Source organism: Lethenteron reissneri, unplaced genomic scaffold (genome assembly GCF_015708825.2).
Source record: "Lethenteron reissneri isolate LAM-NWPU_2019-01 unplaced genomic scaffold, ASM1570882v1 scaffold_120, whole genome shotgun sequence".
In the NCBI taxonomy this organism is placed as follows: domain Eukaryota; kingdom Metazoa; phylum Chordata; class Hyperoartia; order Petromyzontiformes; family Petromyzontidae; genus Lethenteron; species Lethenteron reissneri.
The window spans coordinates 1,287,157-1,312,850 of record NW_026890893.1 but is presented as its reverse complement, the minus strand read 5'-3'; the positions used below and the strand labels follow the sequence as shown (position 1 = coordinate 1,312,850).

At 45.5% G+C, this 25,694-nt stretch overlaps 1 pseudogene; it reads left to right on the top strand.

The window, feature by feature from the left end:
- Positions 1 to 13,797: 13,797 nt before the first annotated feature.
- The window catches only part of LOC133361696 (guanylate-binding protein 1-like), a 72,815-nt pseudogene continuing 60,918 nt past the window's right edge, over positions 13,798 to 25,694 (top strand).

Here is a 25,694-nt window from a genome sequence, read left to right as displayed (position 1 = left end):
AAGCAAGTTTCGTCAAGGAACATCGTGCCAACGCCGCTCAATCCAGCAGTGGAGAGAGAGAGAGAGAGCAAAAGCCGAGCGACACGCCGAGCGAGGGAGCAGCAGGAGCTGTTCGTATCCTCCCACACCACACAAGCTAACGACACAATTAATATTACGAGGGGACAACGCACACACAGCACGCACACGAATAAGACTTTAAAAGAAAAACTGTCTTTTCGTTTCAAAAAGGGTTGCCATTTCGAGGTGGTGCGTTCAATATCAACTGATCGTGCAAAGCAGTTGCTGCCGTCGAGTTACATAAATGCATAAGAGTTTTCGTTATTCATATTGCATAATTGCATAATTTCGCAACTGCATAAGTTTTTGTCGTTCATATTAGTTAATTGCATAATCTTGCCCATGAATTATTGACGCATGTTTGACCTGCATGATAGAATGTCACGTGCTTGTTAGAATAAAATTGTTATCACAGAAGCATATCGAGTGTTCCTTCCAAGTCCATGCAAAACTGTCTTATTCTTGACAACTGTATCCTGCGATGAGATATGAAAATGGAGACCTAAAATATTATAACACACACTAGGATAATCGGTAAATGAATCTATGATAATCGTGTTATCCTGATTGATAACTCTGGATAAACGAAACTAAGCAAATTATCATAACTGCACACATTAACATAATCGCAAGCCTCCGCATAAATTACTACGATTATCTCCGTGATTATCATAATTTATGCATATAATTACACGCATTATCATAATTTATGCATATTAATACACACACTATCATAATTAATGCGATTTGCGCATTTTTCGGAAAATTATTAATTTTTATTATTTTCATCACAATTTCATAACGCCAAGACATACAACATAATGGGTGGCGTCGTCCGGGATCTCTCGCAGACAGTGTTTTGCATGGATGATGGAATGAATCACTTCGTGTTAACCAGAATATCAGGATCGAACATTGCATGGTGATTGTGAACGGGCGGAAAACTAAAAAACGCCCTCTAAGGTTAAAACCCAGAATAGCAGGTTAAAACAGAGACAGTGGAATTAAGATAATATCGTATCAAACCAATTGCATCCTCTGATAAATGGTGTTAGAGGTACGCACTCTGAATCGGAAAATAACAGATAGCTCGAGTCAAATTGACTACACTCTGTGAGATAATTGTTTTATATGCACTCTGAAAAGAAATGTCAAAGTAACTTCCGCCATACCTAAGATGCTAGGATTAAGAATAATTTTTGAATGGGTTACGGGATACGGGGAGCTCGTATTTAAACGTACCGACCAATCTGTTACAAAGCAGTACAGTCAGAGAGACATATGGGAAGGGAGCTGTATCGATAACACGAACACACCTCGGGGGAAACTAATTGACTGGATAAAATGTAACGAAGGCGAACACGATGTAAAAACTGCAGGAAAGGCAGGACAGGACTCATTCCTTTTCACACAGGCATACAGACAGGGATTGTGGAATGAGGAAAAATTTGGAAAGGAAACGGGAGAGAAATCAGTACTCGCGACACCAGCGAAACTCACAGACGTTGATCCGCAGAATAAATATGGAAGTAACATTAAATCACACTCTTGGGTACGTGGACAGAGTCCAGGGATTGATCGCACAAAAATTATGGATATCGAACAAAAAATCCTTGACAAAGGGAAACCCTCACAATTCGAGAGAGGGAGGAAAAATGTTAAAGTAAAGTCGACAGGACATACTCCACTAAGGGCAGAGGCAAAAACTGAAGGGAAATGGCAACACGCCCGACACAGCACAGACCAAAGTGACAGATTGCCTGATGATAACTTGTTTGATGATGACGCTGTCGGCAATCAACTTTCGGAATACCTATTCACCAGTAAAACCCTTAAATTGATGGACAAGGCCCTAGTCAGAATTCCCGATTTTGACCCCCACAATAAGACTATGGATATCCACACACATATCGCAACCGTAGAAGAGGAGGCAATGATTAGAGGGCTGAGGAGACGGGATGAAAAAGCGAGTTTGTTGAAACGGACCTTACATAAAGAATCTATTCCATGGGTAAAGTCACTACCACACAAGGTTAGAAATGATTTTAAACAATTGAGCCTGGCAGTGATTCGGAAGTTTGGAGAATATTCGACACTCACTGAGGGGTTTTATGCTGTAAAATCGATGACCCAGGGCATGGACCAAGATCCACGTGACTACCTCGTCCAATTTAAAAGAGCGTATTACGCAGGCGATGTGAATCAATACCACGAAGGAGATAAAATGTTCAAAATTATGTTTTTTGAATCCTTGAGCCCAGAGATTACAGAAAGGGTGAGAATGGTTTTGAATCCAGAAACCGCATCCTTAGGCCGCATAGAGAGCAAGGCGTACATGGCATGGTTGTACAGAGCTAAGAATCATAATTCGGATCCAGAACACAGGGAGAGGGATGAGGAACCCAGCCTCTCAGAGAGGAATAAAAATCACCGAGCAGTCCCACAATGCAGGACAGAGCAGAAACGCACGCACCCATGGCAAAATAACCCAGAGAGAGGTTGGCACGAGAATGAGAGCGGCACAAAGCCGAACATTCAGGAGAATCGCAGGAGGGGGAGGTTCAGAATAGAACCATACCAACACCCCATGCCACGACACACACAAGATCAAAATTACCCACAAAGATGGCGAGGTAACAATCCAGGAAAAATTTGGCACCCAAATGGGAGAAATACTGGGCTAAAAATGTACGAGAATCGCAGGAGGGAGAGGTTCAGAGCAGAACCATATCAACACCCCATCCCACGACACACGCAAGGTTCAAATTACGCACAGAGATGGGAAGATAACCACCTAGCGGGAAGGTGTTACACAGACCGCGGAGGTATGGATGCGAACATTCAGGAGAATCGCAGGATGGGAGGTCAAACACAATCGATCCAATTCCGACCAATTCCTCCACCGGCTATACCAAGAGGGAATAGAGGAATAACACAGAATGCGGTCCAAATACGTGATGAACCATCCACAGTGAGTGCGAGCGAGCGGCCAACACGCGCCCCACCCGCCGAGGTGTTAAACCCTGAGCAGGCTGCAAGTGACAGGGCTGAATTGAAGTGTGATCGGACGGTGGATAGCAGACAGCAGAGACAAAGAGAGAACACAGAGACACGCCCTGAGGAGCGCAGGCGTGAGCCTTTGAATGGAAAATATCCAAGGGAAACCAAAATGTATGTGGATCGGAGTGCTAAAATGGAGACGAATGTTCATGCCATATCAGGAATGGTGTTGGAATCTAACACACTCGTAAAAACAAAGAGGGCAACATTACGAGGCACAGAATTAAGTCGACACACTGACTCGGCAAATGTGCATGTAATCGCAGAGAGAGCGAATGCCACGAACCAAGTGTCAAAATGGGTCGTGTGCGCGAATTCTGGTTACGTGCAGCACAATTTTTCACCACACACTCCCACGACGCGAGAGAGTGAGAGAGGAAACTACAAAAACGAACCCGAAAACCGTGATCAAATTATCAAAGTGATAAGTGGTAAACCAGGCAACATGAGGAAGGTAACGCATAAATGCGTTCGAAACCGCTACCTAGCGTTTCCCAGGATTTAACAAAACAAAAATGAATGTTCGTCAGAGTTATGATGTATGAGAACCGATGTAACGCAATATCGATGTTAACGGGTTGTTATTTTCTTTGCTTAATTCAAATGTAACCAGGATTTAACAAAAACAAAAATGAATATTCGCCGGAGTTATGATGTATGAGAACCGATGTAACGCAATATCGATGTTAACGTGTTGTTTATTTTCTTTGCTTATTTCAGATGTAACCAGGTTAAGATGGTAATACGTGCACGCGCGTCGTAAGAAATAACCGCCGAGAGTAAGGGCGGCTGATGGGATTCATGACATAAAAAGGGGGCATTACTTTGTTTGAAAATTCGCCAGTGGCCAAATCGACCCCTGATAATTTTCAAACGGGCGGACTGTTGTGTATGTACCCCCTTTTTATTTTTTTTTAATATTATTTTTTTTAAGGCTTATTCTGCCATCATATATAATATTGTTTTTTAATAGACACGGGGCCACGTGGGAACGAACACGCCCCCACACTTCCACAGAGGCCCCCACACTTCCACAGATGCGCGCATACCTCATTTCAAAGGAAAGACGGCATGAAAGAGGGTAATCAAGGTCATAAACTCCCCGAATTTCACACAAGAGGAACAAGGGAGGGGGGAATTGCAGGCGGGGGGTTGCAGAACCAGGAGACACGGAGGAAGAGATAATTATATTCTTAACAAAGAAACAGCATCGACGACAAAAAGCACAGATGGGTCTTTGAACCATGTTAAATACACAAGTTACCAACTCAACCATAAAGATTAAGCAAACAGTATCCATCCTCACTCCAATTGAAAACCAAAAGACAATCTGCACCAGAATCGCGACCCATCATTGTTAATTAAGTACTGACATTATTTACCTTTAAAGAATATCTACACGGCCGGGCCGAAGCATCAAAGAATAATTAGGGCATCTATTTCGCTCCAAAACAAATTCCTAGCCGGGATATCAGATCAAATAATCACAAGAAGTCGAATAATAAGTACGGAATTAAAATAGAAGAGGAATCAAGGGCGGAGAAGGCTCTCAAAATTAACCAAACACAACACCCATGGGAAGCGAGCAACACGACCGCCTTTGTCTTTCCGAGAGGATCTCCACACACAGGCACCAAGCCAGGAAATGACACCCATAAAGGTTGGGTCACGATGAAACATCGTGAACACGGTTTCGGCATAACTGTGCAGATGGAACCAAGCAGCAAATAAGTTGCATTTCAACTTCCAAACCAAACCAACTTAAGCTGTGTGAGACAAAGGATGTGATCCCAGAGCAAGGGAGGTAATAATTAAGCTCGCTTAACGCGTAAGTTTTCGCGACAAATATTATTCAGTAACAAAACATGGATTCGAATGTTTTTTTTATAACTCGACGCGAATCATCGGTCTGGCTAATGGATAACTTTGGTGGCACCGTCACGAGACCCCCACCCCTTTCTTCCAGAACGACACACACAGCTGTGTCTTCAAAGCTAATAAACACACGGACAAACACGCACGCGAAACACACGGACGGACACACACACGGACGCAGATGGTCCACCCCCACAGGAAGGTTTTATGACACAGCCTTTGAACAACTCGGGAAGCCGAGTGGAATTTTCCGATATAAACCGAAGGAAAATCCATACAAAGCATATCGTCCGGGCTTCGGCTCCAACACACATATCATCCGGGCTACGAGCCCATCTTCGGCTCCACCACAGATCGACAGGGGCTCTGGCCCCCATCACAGATCTCCAGGGCTGTGGCTCCATCTCTCCTCGTCGCCGCCAACGAAGAAGCTCCTGTCATTCAGAATGACGAGGGTCGCGGAGTAGCGACGAGTAGCTACAAGCCGAGGTCTGCACCACCTGAGAAGAATCGCTACCCTGAGTCGCAGAGCTGCGAGTGAAGCCAACAAAGACGCCAACGTCCACCCTGCCACGAACGAAGCATCGCTCCTCGTCAGAGTGACGACCAGCGAACAACCCGCAGGAAAGGCGGAGATCGCTGAACGAGCGCCAACTTGCGCCACCTTGCGCCACCGTGCGCCACCTTGCACCACTTTGCGCTGAACGTGCGCCACCGTGCGCCACCGAGCGACACCGAGCGACACCGAGCGACACGAGCGACCGAGCATCTTCAAGGACAGCATCGTGCCAACTCGTCATCTAGCAGTAGAAAGAGAGAGCGCACGAGCAGCACCAAGCCCCCGGAACCATCAAGCGCCAAGCAAGCAAGTTTCGTCAAGGAACATCGTGCCAACGCCGCTCAATCCAGCAGTGGAGAGAGAGAGAGAGAGCAAAAGCCGAGCGACACGCCGAGCGAGGGAGCAGCAGGAGCTGTTCGTATCCTCCCACACCACACAAGCTAACGACACAATTAATATTACGAGGGGACAACGCACACACAGCACGCACACGAATAAGACTTTAAAAGAAAAACTGTCTTTTCGTTTCAAAAAGGGTTGCCATTTCGAGGTGGTGCGTTCAATATCAACTGATCGTGCAAAGCAGTTGCTGCCGTCGAGTTACATAAATGCATAAGAGTTTTCGTTATTCATATTGCATAATTGCATAATTTCGCAACTGCATAAGTTTTTGTCGTTCATATTAGTTAATTGCATAATCTTGCCCATGAATTATTGACGCATGTTTGACCTGCATGATAGAATGTCACGTGCTTGTTAGAATAAAATTGTTATCACAGAAGCATATCGAGTGTTCCTTCCAAGTCCATGCAAAACTGTCTTATTCTTGACAACTGTATCCTGCGATGAGATATGAAAATGGAGACCTAAAATATTATAACACACACTAGGATAATCGGTAAATGAATCTATGATAATCGTGTTATCCTGATTGATAACTCTGGATAAACGAAACTAAGCAAATTATCATAACTGCACACATTAACATAATCGCAAGCCTCCGCATAAATTACTACGATTATCTCCGTGATTATCATAATTTATGCATATAATTACACGCATTATCATAATTTATGCATATTAATACACACACTATCATAATTAATGCGATTTGCGCATTTTTCGGAAAATTATTAATTTTTATTATTTTCATAAAAATTTCATAATCACAACACACACAACACAACCCCAGGTGCCATGGCTTGACTGAATGAGATTTCAGGCAGATGCACCACCTATGCTCCATACACATGTATACACACAACTCATATCTACAAAAATACATTTGAGGATCTCTGTATAATAAATCGGAATTAGAATATATTTTTGTATACTGCAGGAGAATTCCGAAAAGCTATTTTTCACAGATGTCCAGTTGGGGCATGGGGTAAGAACGTTACAACAACACACAATACAAAACTACGATAATAGTGCAAAATACAAGAAAGGTAAACAAATCACCCAAACACGTACAAATAAACTAAACCATCGCCATCCTACCAGGCAAAGCCCACGGAGACATTAATCTGTTTTTCAGAAGCCACCTGGCCACCACGAATGTTAGCTCAACAAAGTGTTGTTGAGCATGCACCTATAAACCGGCATAGGCACACGATAGGGTGGTTAAACGAGCACCTCCGCGAAGCCACGTTTGTATCCCCAATGCTGATATTTACACACTACAGCAATGGTTCTTCTTAACCTGGGGTGCACACATCCCCTGGGCATGCGAGATGCCCTTTCTGATGGTGTGAGACATGCCATATATTTTTAGAAAGACAAATTTAGTTTGATCACGCAAGTACAAACCCTATGTATTTATTAACATTATACATTGTTTAACTATTGAGAATCAAAGGGGTGCAAGGCTGCAGTCAAGGTAAAGAACCACTACACTACAGAGAGTCCTCGTTTGACACCGAGTCAATTTCGTGTAGCTTGTGGACTAGTTCAGATATACTGTCATCAGCGGGAATCATTTTCAGGTCGGCGGGTGCACCGTACAGCGGTGGTCCAGATGTCATATGACCCGCATTAAGCAATAAAAATTAAATAAAAATGGAAGGGGTCAATTAATTGGGGGTCACAAGACCTCTGAACTGCCCTGTAGAGTTAACCACTCCGTTGAACCTTGATTTAAAAAGCGTTATATATTTCATGTTGGTTGACGATAAACAAATAAAAACGGTTTTCTGAAATAATATTATTCGCTTTGATCATAGTTAATTTTATTGGAATTTCGAGAACCGCCAACGATATTGTTAGTATCAGCTTTTTATTTATTTTAGAATTGTGTCCATATGAGTGAGTGTAGTTTTATTTTAGGTGCATCACTTAGAAATATTTCAATATGGAAGGCGCTTCATAAAATAGAGGTTGCTATTAGTATTATTACTCAAGATCCTTCCTGAGGCCATCAAGTCAATGCCAGATGAAGCTAGTGTGGGTCCTGTAGCATATGATATAAAGGGGTCCTAAATAAAATATATATATTAATACACAGATTTTTTTTTAGTTGCACAGTAAAGTAATTGTATTTTTTTAATTGCTATACAGCCAGATAATACGACAAATCGATATCTTAAACATCCAATCGTTCATAAAAGTTGAAGGCAGCATAGTACTATAGTAATAGAGCAAGTGCAGAATCACTTGACCGGAATTGATAGCTTAAAAGCATTTAGCGTGGGTCCCTTGAAAGTGCGGGGCCCATAGCATGTTACTTTTGTTACTAGGATAATCCGGCACTGCATTGAGTGTGAGGCACTGCCGTGTTGTAATTGTCAGCACAACGAACTTGCAATGAGAAGCCATTGATTCCATTCGATCTCCTGGTGTGGTAGCTGAAACAACGGGGAAGTTTTCTTTAAAAAAAAATATTTTTCCGACTGCGCAGCAGTGTAGAATGGGTTACTTACACCACACCGGATCTTTCAGCACGCAGGGTTCAATGAGGTGAAGTGTAGAAAACAATAGGCCAAACATTCCTCTCTACCAGGGCTCTATAGAGCTCCCTTCAGTGGAGGCTGTTTCACCAGCAGTGACATTTTAAAGACATTGCAGAGCTGCAGTGGACCACGACTTCTTTGCACCAGAGGTGTGGGGGGGGGGGGACGAGGCGGCTGGGCGAGTTGTCTCTGTTCATACACGCGGGGTCCAGTTGGTCACATAGCCGAGTGACATTTGGTGAAAGATGCTAATCTCCGCATCATGCCCACGCAAACGCATACCTGTGTAGTAGACCGCGACTTATTTGAACCAGAGAAGTTGAAGGGGGGTGGTTGGGTGAGTTCTGCCTCTACCTCCACAGTCCACAACTGATGTTAAGGGCAAGGGGATCAGGGGGGAGGGGGGTGCTCTGACTCTCAGGCCTGCAGGATTCGAGCGCTGCGGGAGAGGATTTGTAGGTTACCAATCGAAAATTAAGAAAAATGAAAAAAACGGCAAAAGTCTTCCAGAAAAATAAAAAAATATATACTTAAAAAAAACACGCTTTAATGAAATGTACCGTACTCGTAATGGCAGAACTCCACGACTCCAGGAAGTGGCCCCGCAGCTTACCATAGCGTAAGGGGCCGTTGTGATTTACAGGCAACGTGAGTTGAGCGTGGACAATTAGACCCGTAAAAAATATTTTTAAAAAAATATTAAAAAAATTTAAGGATAAAATATAGTATTATCATCAATATGACATATCTATACCAAGTTTGCAGTCGATACGACATTGGAAAGACGGTTGAAATTGAGTTACAAGATTTGAGGATACGACAACAGACAGCGAGTTAAATAAAAGCGTGTTAATTTTTTTTGACCAGGTAAGTCTTACTGTGCGTTTGTCGCTCTTTTTCATAAGCGACCTGGCCACAAATGGTAGCTCAATAAAGTGGCTTATTGCGTGGAAATGTATAGCAGCCAAATACTCTCAACGCACGTTTCCAAGTGTGGAGGGAGAAAAAACTGGAGGACCCGAAAAAAATGCACGACCACGGGAAGAACAATAGATGTCTGTGCACGCATCTGCGGGCGTGTACGTATTTGTTTGCATGCATATTTACTTCTCTGTATGTATCCATGTGTATGTATATATATACGAACACACATCCATTTTCGGTGTGTTCGTAAGTTCTTGGGGGGCCACGTTGAGATTAAATGTGGGGGTCACGTTGAAGACAAGGGACCACGCTCATAAACATGTAAGGAGACTCTCGACTACCCGCGTGTGGTTTATCCAATTTGCGGATTAACCGCGCACCTGAGATTTTAACGTAAATCAATACCTCATGGGTGAATAATATCAAAACAGTGATACATTTTTATTTTTGGAAATGTTTATTACAAGTCACGTGCTAACAACTGATCAAATATGTGCTCTGGTTAATCCGAAATCTACGTGATCGCCTCTACACTACAATAGTTGTATATATTTACAACAGTGGCCAAAGTTTGAATGCTTTTGATAGGCGTGGCTCTGCTGTTCACTGAGATAAAGTGCTATTATCATTAAACATGCACATCATTGATCGCACCATCGTTAGTATTCGTTCTAAATAGAAAGAGTCAGGACAATAATCATTCTTGATTTGAAGCTTTCGTGACTGTATGAATCCATACTCTTTGGTTCTTTCGGTAAAGTCACGTAGGTAGAAATGAAATAAAATAAATCACGACGTTTCGAACGCAACACAAGCGTTCGTCTTCAGGGGAAAATGGCGAAAGCAGCCGCGGAAATGGCGAGCGCAGCTCACAACGCAGCAGACATCACGGCTGCTCTCGTCATTTTCACCGAAAGACGAATGCTTGTGTTGCATTCGAAACGTCGTGATTTATTTTATGTCTACCTACATGACTTTACCGAAAGAATAAAAATCGTCAATTGCACTTCATTTTAGTGATTCATCCGATCATTTATTTTGTGAGTTTGAATTTACGAATCTATGCGTTTTCAGAGAACTTAAACATAATTTATACATATGCAGTGTTGTCTGTGCGTGTGGTGGCGTACGTCGACAAAAAAAATCCCTGGCAATCCCGTTACCACCGCAATGTGTGCCGCATCAACAACACGTTTCACTGCTCCCTGGTGCCCTCCCCCCCACCGATAACACTTCCTTACACGGCGTCCTCGAATTCGCGAATCGGCGACACCCTTCCAACACAGGAGGCACCGCAAACCCCCCATACACACACGGCGTCCCTGAATTCGCGAATCGGTGACTCTCTCACAGCTCCCCATCCATGAACCGGCGACTCCCCCCACACACACGCGGCACATCTCCGTTTCCCCTTTTTCCCAGGCCCTTAACCCCAACACCCCTTCCCCCCCTGAGTCCCTTCTCAGTGCAAGGGAGAGTCCCCCCAATCGGGGACGTAGCTCATGTGATCCCGTCCACGGATATGGTCACCCCCGCCATCTCTTGTAGATTCCACGCTGCGGACTCACACCTTGCCCACTGATGTCGCTCCTCGTGGACTAGGATGGTTCTGGCCATCGTTGAGGAAGAATTTTCAATGCCGATGTGCGGAGGGCAGGGCAACCCTCAATCTACTCGCCAGCCCCCACAGCCTCTCTGCCACAGGATCCAACTCAGCAGCCTGGGTGTACCCAGGTTCCTCGTTCAGCTGCATGCATGGCCGCTTTTGGACCGCTAACACGGCTGCTTATGTCACACAAGGACATGGCTGATTTTGTTACACATGGACTGACATTGACTTGCTAGTCTCTCATTGACGTTAACATGCTATTCTCATTAACTTTGATCATTGACTTTAACATGCTATTCTACAAATGGACTGACATTGACTTGCTAGTCTCTCATTGACTTCAACATGCTATTCTCATTAACTACCTACGTGACTATACTGAAACTTAACTTTGACACGTAGACATGCAGCCGCCTACATGGCTGTTCTTGTTACACATAGACATGCAGCAGCTGCCGACACGGCTGCTTTTGTTACACGTAGACACGACTTTAATTTGCTATCTCTCATTGACTTTAAAATGCTATTCTCATTAACTTTGACTTGCTAATCCTTCTACAACCTATATAACCCCTTGCTTGTGGCTGCTTTCTCACCATTTTTCGCCTGAAGATGGACGCTTGTGTTGCTTTCGAAAGTCGTGATTTATTTTATTTAGGCCTACGTGACTTTACCCAAAGAACCAAAGAGTAGAGAGGCTTATCACCAAGAAGACCCAACCATCATCTACCACCATCACATACCCTTCCCGACACTGCAGCAGAATCTGCGGTTTTCGGATCAGCCTCTGCAGCCATCTTAAGATCCACAAACAAGATCCAACAGTAGGCCACTCATGCTTGACCCCGAGTGATCGCGGATGATGATAATTTGTCTATACGTTAATGCGTGTCTATATGTGCATACGTGTAGGGATCTCATTCCATAACATCTGGGTCTGTGCCATGACCTGCTAATGGTGGGGCTCTTCCACACTTCACGTGGCTTCAAATTGCACCTCGCTTGGCACAATCACTGTGGCGACGTCACCACCACTTAGTGGCAAATAGTTTAAAATAGGCTTTCCCCTTTTTTCTGGAAACAAAACAGGTGTTAAGATGTTAAAACACCAAACTGAAACCTTTTACAAGGAATCATGTCGGCATTAACCACAATACTTGTGGTCAGAATGCAAACAAAAAACATACTCTGATAATATATGCATTGCTTTTGAAACTGATTGGTCCACACCAGAGACAGATTTATTTTGAGCCTAGTCTCAAAATGGTGTTAGAACTCAATTGTGATAGAATGTGTCGTAGAGCCCGGATATGAAAATTTCAGGATTTGACTAGATTTTGCACGTGGTGATCAAACGACATTCTGGTCGAGTATGGTGCTGAGGCTCTTTAGATGAGTAGATAACTAAATCCCGGTGTCTGCTACTGCCACATCTGATCCTCCCATAAATGTTTTCGTCTATGCCTGAGTGCCAACCAGCATAACCTCCTATTTTTCTGGATTAATCAGCATTTTTTTCATGCAAACCACACATGCATCGCTCGCATGCAGCATTCGATATTACAAAGGCTCTCCATATTTAACGTTGACTTCCCTGCAGTGTACAAGTGTGTGTCATCAGCAAATTGATGGAATTTGATATCATGCGATGAAATTATATCAGCTATTGGACAGATGCACGTTGAAAAAAGGAAGGACCCGAGGATGGACCCCTGTGGTATGCCGAAGAGGCACGGCATAGACGATTACTGTTCATCATCCAGCTTGATGAACTGTGATCGACCATTTAGGTAAGACTCAATCCACCCAGTGCCATACTCAATATGGTGTTGAAGGCGGCTGAGATCGAGGCCAAGCTACGCTGTGGTGCACCAGTCATCAATTATCTTGGAAAGGTCATCAGTGATCTTTAGTAGAACCATCTCTGCACTGTGGAACTTCCCATCGCAGCGGCACGGGGAAGTAATCGCTCTACGACCTTTGAAATCCTACTCAGGTTTGAGATCGGGTGGGTTCACAATGGCTCAACCCAACTCTTATCAGGAGCAGTGTTACCTGCGCAATTTTGAACCGGACTGGGAAACAGCCCTCGCTGAACGAAAGATTTGCCAGTTGGACAATCAGGGGCACAAGCACGTCCGACATGATTTGAGACTAGCACTGTACGTTGCCAACCGTGCTAGTTCGAGGTGTGTGGAGGAGAATAGTAGTAGGTTGTGTGATTGCCTGTATGTTGTACGTGAGAGGGGATGTGTGGAGTTAGCATAGCGGTTAGCCGGCTACACTACACCCAGTGACCCGAGTTCGACTCCTGCTCACGGCCAACACCAGTGACGATTTTCCTGAACTGGTCCATGGGCCTCCCGTCGGTAGACTCAGCCTCATATGAGTACCTGGTGCGATGTGTACATGTCATCACTAGGGAGATAAAGGCGGCCGGGGGTGGTGCTGGCCACCCACCCCCTTGTGCGCCTGCGCCACACTTCAGAAGTGCTACTTGCTAACAGCACGTGCCTTAATAATCTGTAAAGGCTATGCAGGGGATCTTGTATGCATATAGAGTATTTGCATGGTATGTGTTACTCTTATGTATTTGTTGGTGTAGGAGCGATAGTGTAGTGGTTAGCGCACTTCACTATGGGCGGTAGGGGGGAGTTGTCTTCGTGTGTTGTTTTCTCATTCCAATGAAGCAGTTTTTCGTCTCTGCTCGGTTTAAACCAGTGCATCCTGTTTCAACCCCACCATCACAAATAGGAGCTTATTGGTCAGTAACACACACCGTTCATTGTGCAGCTTGCTCAGAGACAGATACTCAAAGACACGGAGATATAGATTTAGAGATACAGAGGAAAACTTAGGGACAGACCCAGGCTCACGAACAAAACCACACATCGAGACATACGTACGGAGATAAACACACACAAAGACAAAAGACAGCCACACACGCGCAGAGAAACAGAAATTTAGACACACATACGCACAAATTTAAGCGAACAGAGTTATACGAGCACAGACTCAGAAACACACAGAGAGGCGCGCTTGGATACACACACATACACGTCACCATGGCATCTCCATATCCATCAGGACCTCTCCCGTTCATCATGTCCGACGAGGACTTCAAGTTCCATGTCAATAAGGAAACAGCTCAGGTTCTGACTAGAATCGAGAAACCAATGGTGGTGGTGGCGATAGTTGGAAAATACAGAACTGGAAAATCCTTCCTCATGAATCGACTGGCCCGCACGACGACAGGTGAGTGATCAGATGAGGGGGTGATTCGGTGAGTAACTTCAGTTTAAATATAATACGAGACTGCAGCTTCACATAGCAAAAGTTTGTCCTCGAAAGTGCTTAATTAGTTATAACATTACATTTGAAGTTGCCCAACAAAACGAAGTCAAGCGTAATGGTCAAGGTGAATACATTTTAGCACTGCCTTTTTGTGTGCAACTATTTGTATTAACGTGGCCAGTTCTCTTCATGGTAACTCTGTAACAGAAAAAAAAACAGCTGTACACGTATACGAAATATTTGCCTATATGTCATATGTCTGTGTCATCGCATGAGCTTTGCCGCGTTTCACACACAGATGGACATAAAAGCCAGTCTACCCCCACAGGAGCAGGGAAACCCAAAGAAGACAAGAAGCCCAACTATGTAACCAAAAGGTAAGAGATTAAATGTCATAATTTAATATAAAAATACTATGTAATGTGGTGTTGTTTGCATCACATTCTTGTCAATGTGCTTCAGGTCCATAAAATACACACACGTCCATCTATATATTTAAAAGGGAAATTTTTTAATATGTGTCTGTTCAAAATGTTTAGCGTACTTCCCGATATGCAACAAACTTGAAATTTGCCATGTGGGTACTTTCCAGACTGTACACCATGCAACATTTAATAAAATACACTTTTGTAGAGTTTTTTTTTTGGCTCGGGGGGAGCACAATAATGCACATATTTTGCATTGCAAGTGAGCTGTGACGTCACATCTGTCATGTCACCCGCGCATGCAGAAGCATAACGCAGTGTGCCTGCTGACGTCACGCACCCCCCCCCCAACCCTCCGCAAGTAAAGTGCCATACAAATGTCTAAGGCGTTCTTCGCGCAGCATTGCTTTATTATTTCAGTCGCTTACTGCCATATGCACCCTAAAAGTTGTGTGTGTCTGCAGAAAGCGCGTGTAAGTGTACCTATGGACGCGCGTGTGTGTGGGGGGAGTGGTAGTGTCGTGGTTAGCGTGCTGCGCTATGAACACGGCCACCACCGGTGACGATTATTTGAACCGGTCCTGGGCCTCCCCTAGGTCGACTCAGCCTCAAACGAATAACTGGTGTGGTGTGTGAACATCGCCACTGGGGGAACAAAGTCGGCCGGGCGTGGTGCTGGCCACCCACCCTCTCGTGTGCCGTGCCGGCTTTCATAGGTGCTCGCTAACAGCACTTGCCCCCTACAGTCTCACAGGCTACATGGGGGATCTTTGTCTTTATCCTGTGTGTGTGGGGCAGCGATTCACGCGCTGCGCTACGAACCCGGCGACCCTAGTTTGCTTCCCGCTCACGGCCACCACCGGTGACGATTATTTGAACCGGTCTTAGGCCTCCCTTAGGTCGACTCAGCCTCAAACGAATAACTGGTGTGGTGTGTGAACATCGCCACTGGGGAGACAAAGGCGGCCGGGCGTGGTGAATCCAAGTCCCGGGCGAAGCCGGATAGAAAGGCTAGTCTTCTTCTTCTCTTATATATAAAAGTCTCTGCGCACGCGTGCTTGCGAGGCATTTGGCTTTTGAGCGGTGGGGTTTATGTCGAAAAATGTTTGCCAGGCAGCACGCCCTAAGTGGACATATGCTTTTCCGTTTTCCCATCCGTAAACTTTAAAGTAGTTTAATTAGCAATTTTGTACTATTTTGCATTATTTATTTATCTCCATGCCCCGCCCAAGCTGCACGGGGGTTGCCCTAGCAACGCACGCCCATCATCGCTGGGGGGTGGGGGGAATTTCTCCGCGTTCAGAATGCAACAAAAATACACGCAACCCTGACGGTACATTCATCAAAATGTCATGTCCTCTTCTTTCCCCTCCCACCCCCAATATGTGCACTTACTACTATAGGCTCGGTACATACTAATATTATAGCTGTTAGTATTATTGTAGTATTATTGTAGCTCGGGCAGGGGGATGGTGGGGGGGTAGCGGCCCAACCCCCAGCCTGCCAATGTCTTACCTCCAATCGAGGCGAGGCCGCGGGCTCTGCACGGGACTAGGCCTCACTACGGCACTCTGTCAGGTGAGTACGTTGTGCTATAGAGTCCATATATACTGCTATAGAGTCAGCATGTACTACTATAGTGATACCAGGTACCACCACAGTCAGTATGTACTGTTGTAATCATACAGGTACCACCACAGTCGGTATGCACTGCTGTTATCAAGTTCAAGTTCATTTATTAGGTATAGCCCTGTGAGCCATTCGGCTCTTGAATCGGGTGCACCCGCAACAAACAAAAAACAAAAACATAAACAAAAAACATCTTAAAGTGAATATGTGACGAAGTGCAAACAGAAAATCCAAGAAAAGACAGCAAAATATTGCATTAAAAAAACACCGTACATCAACGCTGTGTGCAAAAATCCCAGTGGGATGCAAGTCAAACAACAACAACAACCATAAGACAACTTAGATTAAGGCCATCAGTCTAACTCTGTACTACAACAAACAAACATGGCTAAACCAATACACTTTTCGAAATCACCTAAATAAAGCCATGAAAGCAATGAAAAAGCAATCGTAGGAACTGTGATGGAATTTTCAAAATAAATGGCATAACGTACTACCATAACCCTGCAGCCATAGCTGGCTGCATGAGCCACTCCACAACAGCAGGAGCATCAATCGGAGTATTATAATTTTTCAATGCACCTTTTAAGATCAGCACACTAAATCAAAACACAGGTCATACTTTGTAGCGATCATCCGGAGCGAAACATTTTATTTTAGGCCACTGAATAGCACTGGCAGCTAGGGGTGTGCAACTCCTCTAGAGCCGTTTTGAGTGAAGATCTCATAGGTAGTGACTCAAGTTTCAATTTTTTGGCAACAGAATTCCACAGACCCTGGGGGCATCAATAGCAAAGGCCCTTCCAGTATATGTACGGCAATAGGGAATATTAAGCTGGTAAATGAGTGTAGACCTTAGGTCAAATTTGTTCTTTGAAACAGAGATGAGATCCAGCAGGTAATCTGCGGATTTTTTTGCAAGTACATCATGAATAAATAAGATCTGGTGCACAAGCCGTCAAACATTCAGAGATGTTAAGTTTGACCCAATGTAGATATCACAGTGGTGAGTCCTATATGGGCAGTTCAATGCAAATCTTAAGGCCGAGTGATACATTGAGTCAAGCTTCTTCAGTACAGTACTTGGGGCTGATTTATACACAATGTCACAGTAATCAAGTAGAGGCAGTATGGTAGCTTTTATCAATTATGAAACCAGATACCACCACAATATGCACTGCTGTAATCATAGCAGCTCCCACCACACTCAGCATGCACTGCTCTAATCATAGCAGGTACCACCACAGTATGCGCTTTCGTGATAGCAGGTTCCACTACAGTCGGTATGCACTGCTGTAGTGATAGCAGGTACCACCACACTCAGTATGCACTGCTGTAGTTAAAGCAGGTTCCACCAACGTCGGTATGCAATGCTGTAGTTGAAGCAGGTACCACTCCAGTCAGTATGCACTGCTGTAATAGCAGGTACGACAGCACGTGGTATGAACTGCTGTAGATATAGCAGGAACCACCATAGTCAGTATGCAATGCAGTAGTTAAAGAGGTACCACCAAAGTTGGTATGCACTGCTCTAGTGAAAGGTACCACCACAGTCAATATGCACTGCTGTGGTGATAGCAGGTACCACCACAGTCGGTATGCACTACTGTAATCAAAGCAGGTACCACCACAGTTATTATGCACTGCTGTAGTAAAATCAGGTATCACCACAGCCGCTATGCACTGCTGTCGTGATAGCAGGTACCACCACAGTCAGTATGCACTGCTGTAGTGATAGCAGGTACCGCCACAGTCGGTATGTGCTGCTGTAGTGATAGCAGGAACCATGAGTCGGTATAAACTGTTGTAGTTAAAGCAGGTCCCACCACAGTCAGTGTGCACTGCTGTAGTCATTGCTGGATACCACCACAGTCAGTACGCACTGCTTTTGTTAAAGCAAGTACCACCACAGTCAGTATGCCCTGCTGTAGTGATAGCAGATACCACCTCAGTCGGTATGCCCTGCTGTAGTGATAATAGATACTGCTATATAGCGTTAGTAGATACTAAAACAGTCAGTATATACCACTACAGTCAGTCAATTCTGCTACAGTCAGTAGATACTACCATACAGTCAGTAGATACTACTATGGTGAGTAGCTACTAGAGTCAGTAGATACTACTATAGAGTGAGTAGATACTGCTATAGAGTTAGTAGGTACTACTATAGTCAGTGGATACTACTACAGAGTCAGCAGATACAACTATACAGTTAGTCGTTACTACTATAGAGTCGGTAGATACTACTGTAGGGCCAGTAAATACTACTACGGTCAGTCGTTACTGCTACAGTCAGTAGATAGTACAATAGGGCCAGTAGATACTACTTCGGTCAGTAGTTACTACAGTCAGTAAATACTGCTATACAGTCAGTAGATACTACTAACTCAGTAGATACTACTGTACAGTCAGTAGATACAACTACAAAATCAATATATACTACTTATTATGTTGTTTGTAGTGTGTGTAGGTATATATGCCTACGTGGGTGTAAAAATATTTTTTGAGGTGGGGGGGGGGTCGACAATTTTCGGAAACCTTTTAGATCAAATATTTACCCCCCACTTTCTGTAACGTTTTGGACTTGTGCAAGCCTCTTATAATTTTGTTGGTGGAGAAATGGACAAACGGCCCACTGCGCTTTCACAATCACTTAGTATCTGTCTATGTATATGTAAACATTTTAAGAGAAGATTTGAAATATGTTTTTCGCCCCGGCAAAGCCGGGTACTTCCCGCTAGTAGGCTATTAAAAGGCATGTCATGAGCCTACAAAGTATTCAAAACAATGCAGTCAACAGGCTATGCCAAATACTTTGCATGTGTGTGTATGTGTCAACTTTAACACACTACTATTTCAAGATTTAGACTGGACAAAGTTCGTATCTACATTTCCTCAGTCTCGCGCCGACACCGATGCCTTCTGCTGCTGTATATTTAGAGTTTTATGTTCTCTCTCTCCCCGTGGCCGCGTGGATTTTTCTCCATATCCTCCGGGTGTCTCTCCACATTTAGAATCCACGTGATGATGATGTCACTTCGTTGAGCTATCAATTGTGATGGCCAGATCGCTTTTGAAAAATAGCTACCACATACCTCAGTAGTGGGGCTTTACATTTGGTAAAATAAACATTAACATTGTTGGGATTGACTTGTAGCCCCTTTGGTTCGAGATGATTATTCGTTGTGCCAATTTGGCACATATTTGGTGTTTCTCTAGTCCGTGTGTCATGTACTGCTGTATATATTTACGAGATTACCAAAGGGTATAACAGCGAGTACAATCCATGTTGTGACATTGGAGGTACACACATTTTCAACTGGTTTCAAATATTTTGAGCTTGTGATGGCCAGTTGCTTATGACAAAATAGCGTTATAGTTCAGTGGGCCTACAATTTATATTGCCACAATTGGTGTTAAGTTGTATTGTACTAGCTGTACTACCCGGCTTCGCCCGGGACTTGTATCCACCACGCCCGGCCGCCTTTGTCCCCCCAGTGGCGATGTTAATACGCCACAGCAGTTACTCGTTTTGAGGCTGAGTCCCTCCCTCACCACTCTCCCTCCCTCACCACTCTCCCTCCCTCACCACTCTCCCTCCCTCACCACTCTCCCTCCCTCACCACTCTCCCTCCCTCACCACTCTCCCTCCCTCACCACTCTCCCTCCCTCACCACTCTCCCTCCCTCAGCACTCTCCCTCCCTCACCACTCTCCCTCCCTCACCACTCTCCCTCCCTCACCACTCTCCCTCCCTCGCCACTCTCCCTCCCTCACCACTCTCCCTCCCTCACCACTCTCCCTCCCTCACCACTCTCCCTCCCTCACCACTCTGTAGAGGACGTGAAACTTTGATGAATTTACCTCAGAGTCGCGTGGTGGGTGTCGAGGCCTAGCACCGTGCAGAGCCTCCGGCCTCGCCTAAATTGGCCACCTGGCTGAGGCCGGGTACGGGTGCCGTTCCCCCCCCCCCCCCCCGCGCTACAATAATACTGTCTAATCGCTATAATTTTATCATCTACCGACCCTATAATAGTAATTGCACACATTGTGGTGGGGGGGGAGTGAAGAGGACGTGAAACTTTGATGAATTTACCTCAGAGTCACGTGTTAATGCGTGCGCCTATTTTTAACGGGAATTAAAAATGGCGTCCACCCCGCGGCGAAGGCGTCGCTACCCGTTGCCAGGGGCAACCGCCGTCCAATGAAAGCGGCGAAGGCGTCGCTACCCGTTGCCAGGGGCAACCGCCGTCCAATGAAACTGCGTATGGTCCGGCGACACACAGACACACACACAGACAGACAGATTCGCGATTTTATATATATAGATTCTTGTCCCCTTCTGTATAACGTGGCTGGTTGAGATGGCTGTGCCATGCAACTCTAAGTAAACATAAGCCAGGTAAAGGGATCATTGAACCTCTGTAACAGCTGCATCAGTTTCTGGCCTATCTTGGCCTATGTACACCTGGGGGAACAGGAACGGATAGGCAAGCGACCTTGGCGAGTCGCTACTGGCTATAAATTCCTCTATGGCCTCACATATTTGCCACTATTCCCATTGAAACGCTAACCAGATACAATTCTGCATGCTCCCTAATCCACAATTTGCCAAGGGATCCCTAAGCTCGACAGTGTGCAGTGTTCAATATGGCACTGCTCACCGCACACTTTGAATGCGACCTACTACTTCATGAAGACCGAATTTATCTCTGGCTTTGTTGTTCCTGTGCAAGCCAATTCACGACACGAACACTCGCAGCAACATTAATACAGCACACGATAATCAGAATGATAATGTGTATTCATACTGGAGGAATCCGAGCAACTATGAAGCTATTTTTCACAGATGTTTAGTAGGGGCACGGGGTAAGAACGTTACAACAAACAATACAAAAACATGATAGTGGTAATTGGGGTCAACAAAAAGCTGGGGGGCTGAAAATTATCAGGCAACATTGCATTAGGAAGACAAAGGGGGGTGACAATAGGCTGGAGCCAGGAGGGAGAAGGGGGCCACTGCGATCGAGTCCGCCACACTGCAAAGTCTGTGAAGTGCAGCAGCGGAGTTCTGGTTGGACCCGTGATGAGGAAGAATATGCAGCCTCGACCCGGCTCAATGCCACGTACGCAAAGCTTCCCTCCGTGCCCGGTATGCTGATATAGTGAAGACTCCCCTGGCAGGAGCTCGACCTCCCATCCTTGGGATTACGGCCACGTGGCCTGGAAAAGGAGCCGCTTGACGCAGGTGACAACGGCCCACATTCACGCGAGATGGTGCGGAAGTTACACGGTGCCGGCGTGGACTGGCTGGCAACCGCCAGCAGCCAGGCCACCAAGAGGACACCCAGTGGGCGCGGGGACAGGCAAAAGATGCGGGAGGAGAGCAGCGCCAATCGTCAGGGACAGTGAGGAAGCCATGTGGCACGGGCGAGGGTGCGGCCCAGCGAGGAACTGTTGGCAGCCAGGCTGCCTAGAGGACACCCAATGGGCACGGGATCAGGCAGGAGACGTGGTCGGGGAGTGGCGCCTCCAACCAAACAAAGGCGTCGATAAAATAATAAATTAAACAAATAATAATGGTGGAGGACGAGAAGAAGAAGGGGAAGACAGAAGGAGAGAGAGTTAGGGGAGGTAAAGGATGGCAGAGCGAAAGTAGGGATCGAGCAGATGGCTGCTGCTGTCAGCTTGCGTGGCACTGCCGCCACGTTATGCTACCCATGCCCACCATCGTGTTGGTAATTACACGCCCATGGGCTGCACAAAAGCATAGTAGCCTCTTACCATTATCATTTAGATAATCTAGCTCATGCCTTCTAATCACTCCAGCCCAGGTGCCTGTGTAATGACTGAATTGGGCATTAAAGTCACCGAACAGGATGACTATTCTGAGGGGCCACTTTAGCTCACACCTGTGACATAAGGTCATACAAGGCATCTGACTCATCGGCCTTTGCCTGCATCCCTCCAGTTATGTTAATCTTCAATGGGGGCACAAGAAGAGCCACTCTTTGTCTGTTTGGCAGTTTTCTGCCCCAGGTAGAGGATTGTCCACCGCTCATAGTGACTGGAGCCAGAACCAGTCCACTGGACCTGAATTCTCCAGATTCAGCCTCTCTTCCGCAGTGAGCACTCGCACATTCCACGTGGCCACTCGCAGTGGCTTTTGCTATTTGTGGAGGAACTCCAGGAGTGCAGGTTCAGTCTCCTGCCTCCAACAAATGGCGTTTGACCAGAAAACATCATAGACGCCTGCCCTTTTGGGGCCTCCAGCACAAGCTTAGTTGAATCTTTAATTCGTAAAGTCATGGTAAGTGAATTGAAGTTATAGGGGACACCAGTCCCTCGTACACATCCGGAGCCCCCGTTTGTAACTGTGGGGGCTACGAGCACCATCAGGGGAACAGCCAATTGGAATTTGCCTCCTCCACCCCCGCCCCCATGACATTTCTCACAGCCATGACCGTCCTACCATTTGAAGTTAACAGACTAACATGCACAGCCACACTTTACACACAACACGCACATATTTGAATGCGAGACTCAACAACCTAAACACTCATAAAAAGCTAGGACCATCAAGGGTTCACACGATGCACATTATGTACAGTACATGCACCAGACCTACTGTGCATGCACCACAAAGAGCACAGTACATAAACAGTACACACAACACACCTCCAGTTCAGGCACTACAAACGGCACATTGTGTATACTATATGTATAGAGCACACAACTCTTCCTCGGGGGTCCACAATCCAGTGGATATCTGAGCCCAGTCCCAAGCCTGGATAAAAAGGAGGGTCGGGCAAAAGGGTGGTGATACTTCGGCCGTGAAGGGGGAAAAAACTAAAAGGATCCAATGCCACATGACGACCACAGAAGAATGATACCAACTCGAATGTTGCCCCGGTCAACAAGGTCGCTATGACACCATCAGAAAACAAAGCAGCTGCACGGTACTTTTCGGCGATAATCTTAGCCACCTCAAATCGCGTATAGTTTGGAACATCACCCCTGTGTCCCGGAAAACAGACCCATTAAGTTAACCCTGTATAGATGAAACACACATGTTCGATACAACTGTGTTCGCCATGGTTTTCCTGTACATGCACTGCAAAATGCCTGAGGATATGAGAGGTATACACTTTTATTATTATTTATTTTTACCTTAGTAACCTAAGAGTAAGTATACACTCATTGTCCTTTGAAGCCAGCAGGTTGATGTACATCTTAAGACATTGATTGATATCTGCTACTAAACTCGTATCAATACAAAAGTGAGAATTGAATTGCGATTTTCTGCTCATCTTGCTTTGCTCCTTTCTAACAGGGATCCCGGTCCTCCAAAGGCTGATAAAGGTATGACCACTCCCCCCAGTGCATCTAACATTGGACAAGGTCGAGTGGTTAGTGTCTGTCTCTTGCTGCAGACGTTCGCAGGTGGATCCACATAGCTGAACCAGTTAATGTGGTTGTTGTGTTTATTTCAAAACACACAGTCATGGGGGAGTTTGGATGGAGGGGGGCACGGGGGGAAATGCCCCCCCCCCCCAAACCGGACACATTAATTAATTTATTTTCAGTAGTTTAAAATTAAGTTAAAAATATCTATTAATTGTGTAACGGGTTCCGGAGACACTTGTAGATGTAACTTCTTTATTACAATACAACACTCCAACAGTCCTGATACTCTGTTACAGCCTAGGTACACAGCCTAGATACTCTAGATACTCTACTCTGGCTACGCTCGCCCTCACAAGGTCGTAGAGTCGGGAGTTCCAGAGTCCCACCACTGGCTCTCACAGCATCCCAGAGTCTTCAGATGGCTGGTCGTGGGTCTTGGGTCTTGAGTTACAACTGGGCCCCGATCGTCCAGGGAGCTCTCCTTTTATGCCTGGTCCAACGAGGGGTGGGGCCGTGTGCGCCACCAGACATCCCACAGAGCACACACAGCCCCCCCCCCCCCCCCCCCGTTGGCGGCGCCCAGGGGATTAAGCGCCTGGGAACTCAACGCCTGGCGCCCAGAGGCTTAAGCGTCTGGACCCCCTGGGAACCCAGCGCCTGGCGCCCAGAGGCTTAAGCGTCTGGACTCGCCTGGGATCCCCGAGCCCCCAGCAGCGCCTCCCTTCTTATGTCACTACAATTGTATGCACCCGCCATGCCTAATGTGAGGGACAAAGCGAACCCAACTGCGCTTCTTCCATTCCACGATATCTCCATAGAGAACTGATGTGAGACATTGCAACCACTTTTTTGTTTAAGTGTGACAGCTATCCTCCTGCTGCACGATGAGAGTGGACGCTGCTCATGTGCAAGCGGTGATAACACTGTGTAACAATGTTTAGGGTTTTTTGTTCCTGGGTAGTGTGTTATTACCTAATTGCTTATGCCTCAAAAGTACAGAAAATAGCTATTATTCCCCACAAACTTTGCTTTTGTGACCAGGACACTGATATTTAGAAATTTACATATTTTCAATGAGAAAACGGGCAAATTTGTGTCTTTTCGTTCGCATAGAGTCAGAAAAAAAACATGAATCAAAATTAACATGTATTTATTCTGAAGTAATAAAAAAATTACGACAAAAGATTTAGAAGTGAGTAGATGAAAAGATCACAGCCAGTTATGACTTAAAGTGGTTGATGACATCCTTCCAATGATTACCGTGTACGTGAGCATAAGGCAGATTTGAAACACGGGAGGACCAACACTTCAGCCGTAGCTGATCATTGTTTTAATGCGGTTGGCTCACACGAAATTGATTTCTCTGAGATGAAGGTACTTTGCAAGCCCACTGGCTATTAACAAAGATTCGTTCATGAAGCCATCCATATATACAGACGCAATTTCAACTGAGAGAATGGGTACAAACCCAGCAATCATTGGAAGGATGTCATCAAGCAGTTCACGTCATAACTGGCTGTGATGTTTCCATATTGGCATCTTCTGATGTTAGTTTTATTTTACTAAAGATGGGACGAGCAATTCCAGGCCCTGCGGTGTCGCCCCTGCGTTGTGCGTACTACAAGTTGTTAATTTCTCCACGGCTCAGGCGTCTACCCTTTTCTTGCTCTCCGATCTCACATTTACATAACCATCTCCGCTTGTGCTGGCCCCAGGGCACTTGTACCCCGCCCACTTCGTTCTGATACCAGGATGCTTGGGCTATGCCCCTTATAAACCTTTTAAACAGCTTGCCTTTAGTGCCTCCCCCCCCCTTTTTTTCCACCTGATGACGATAGCTTGTGTTGCGATCGAAACGTCGTAGTTTTTTGTTTATTTATGTTTTTTAACCTATCTACGTGACTT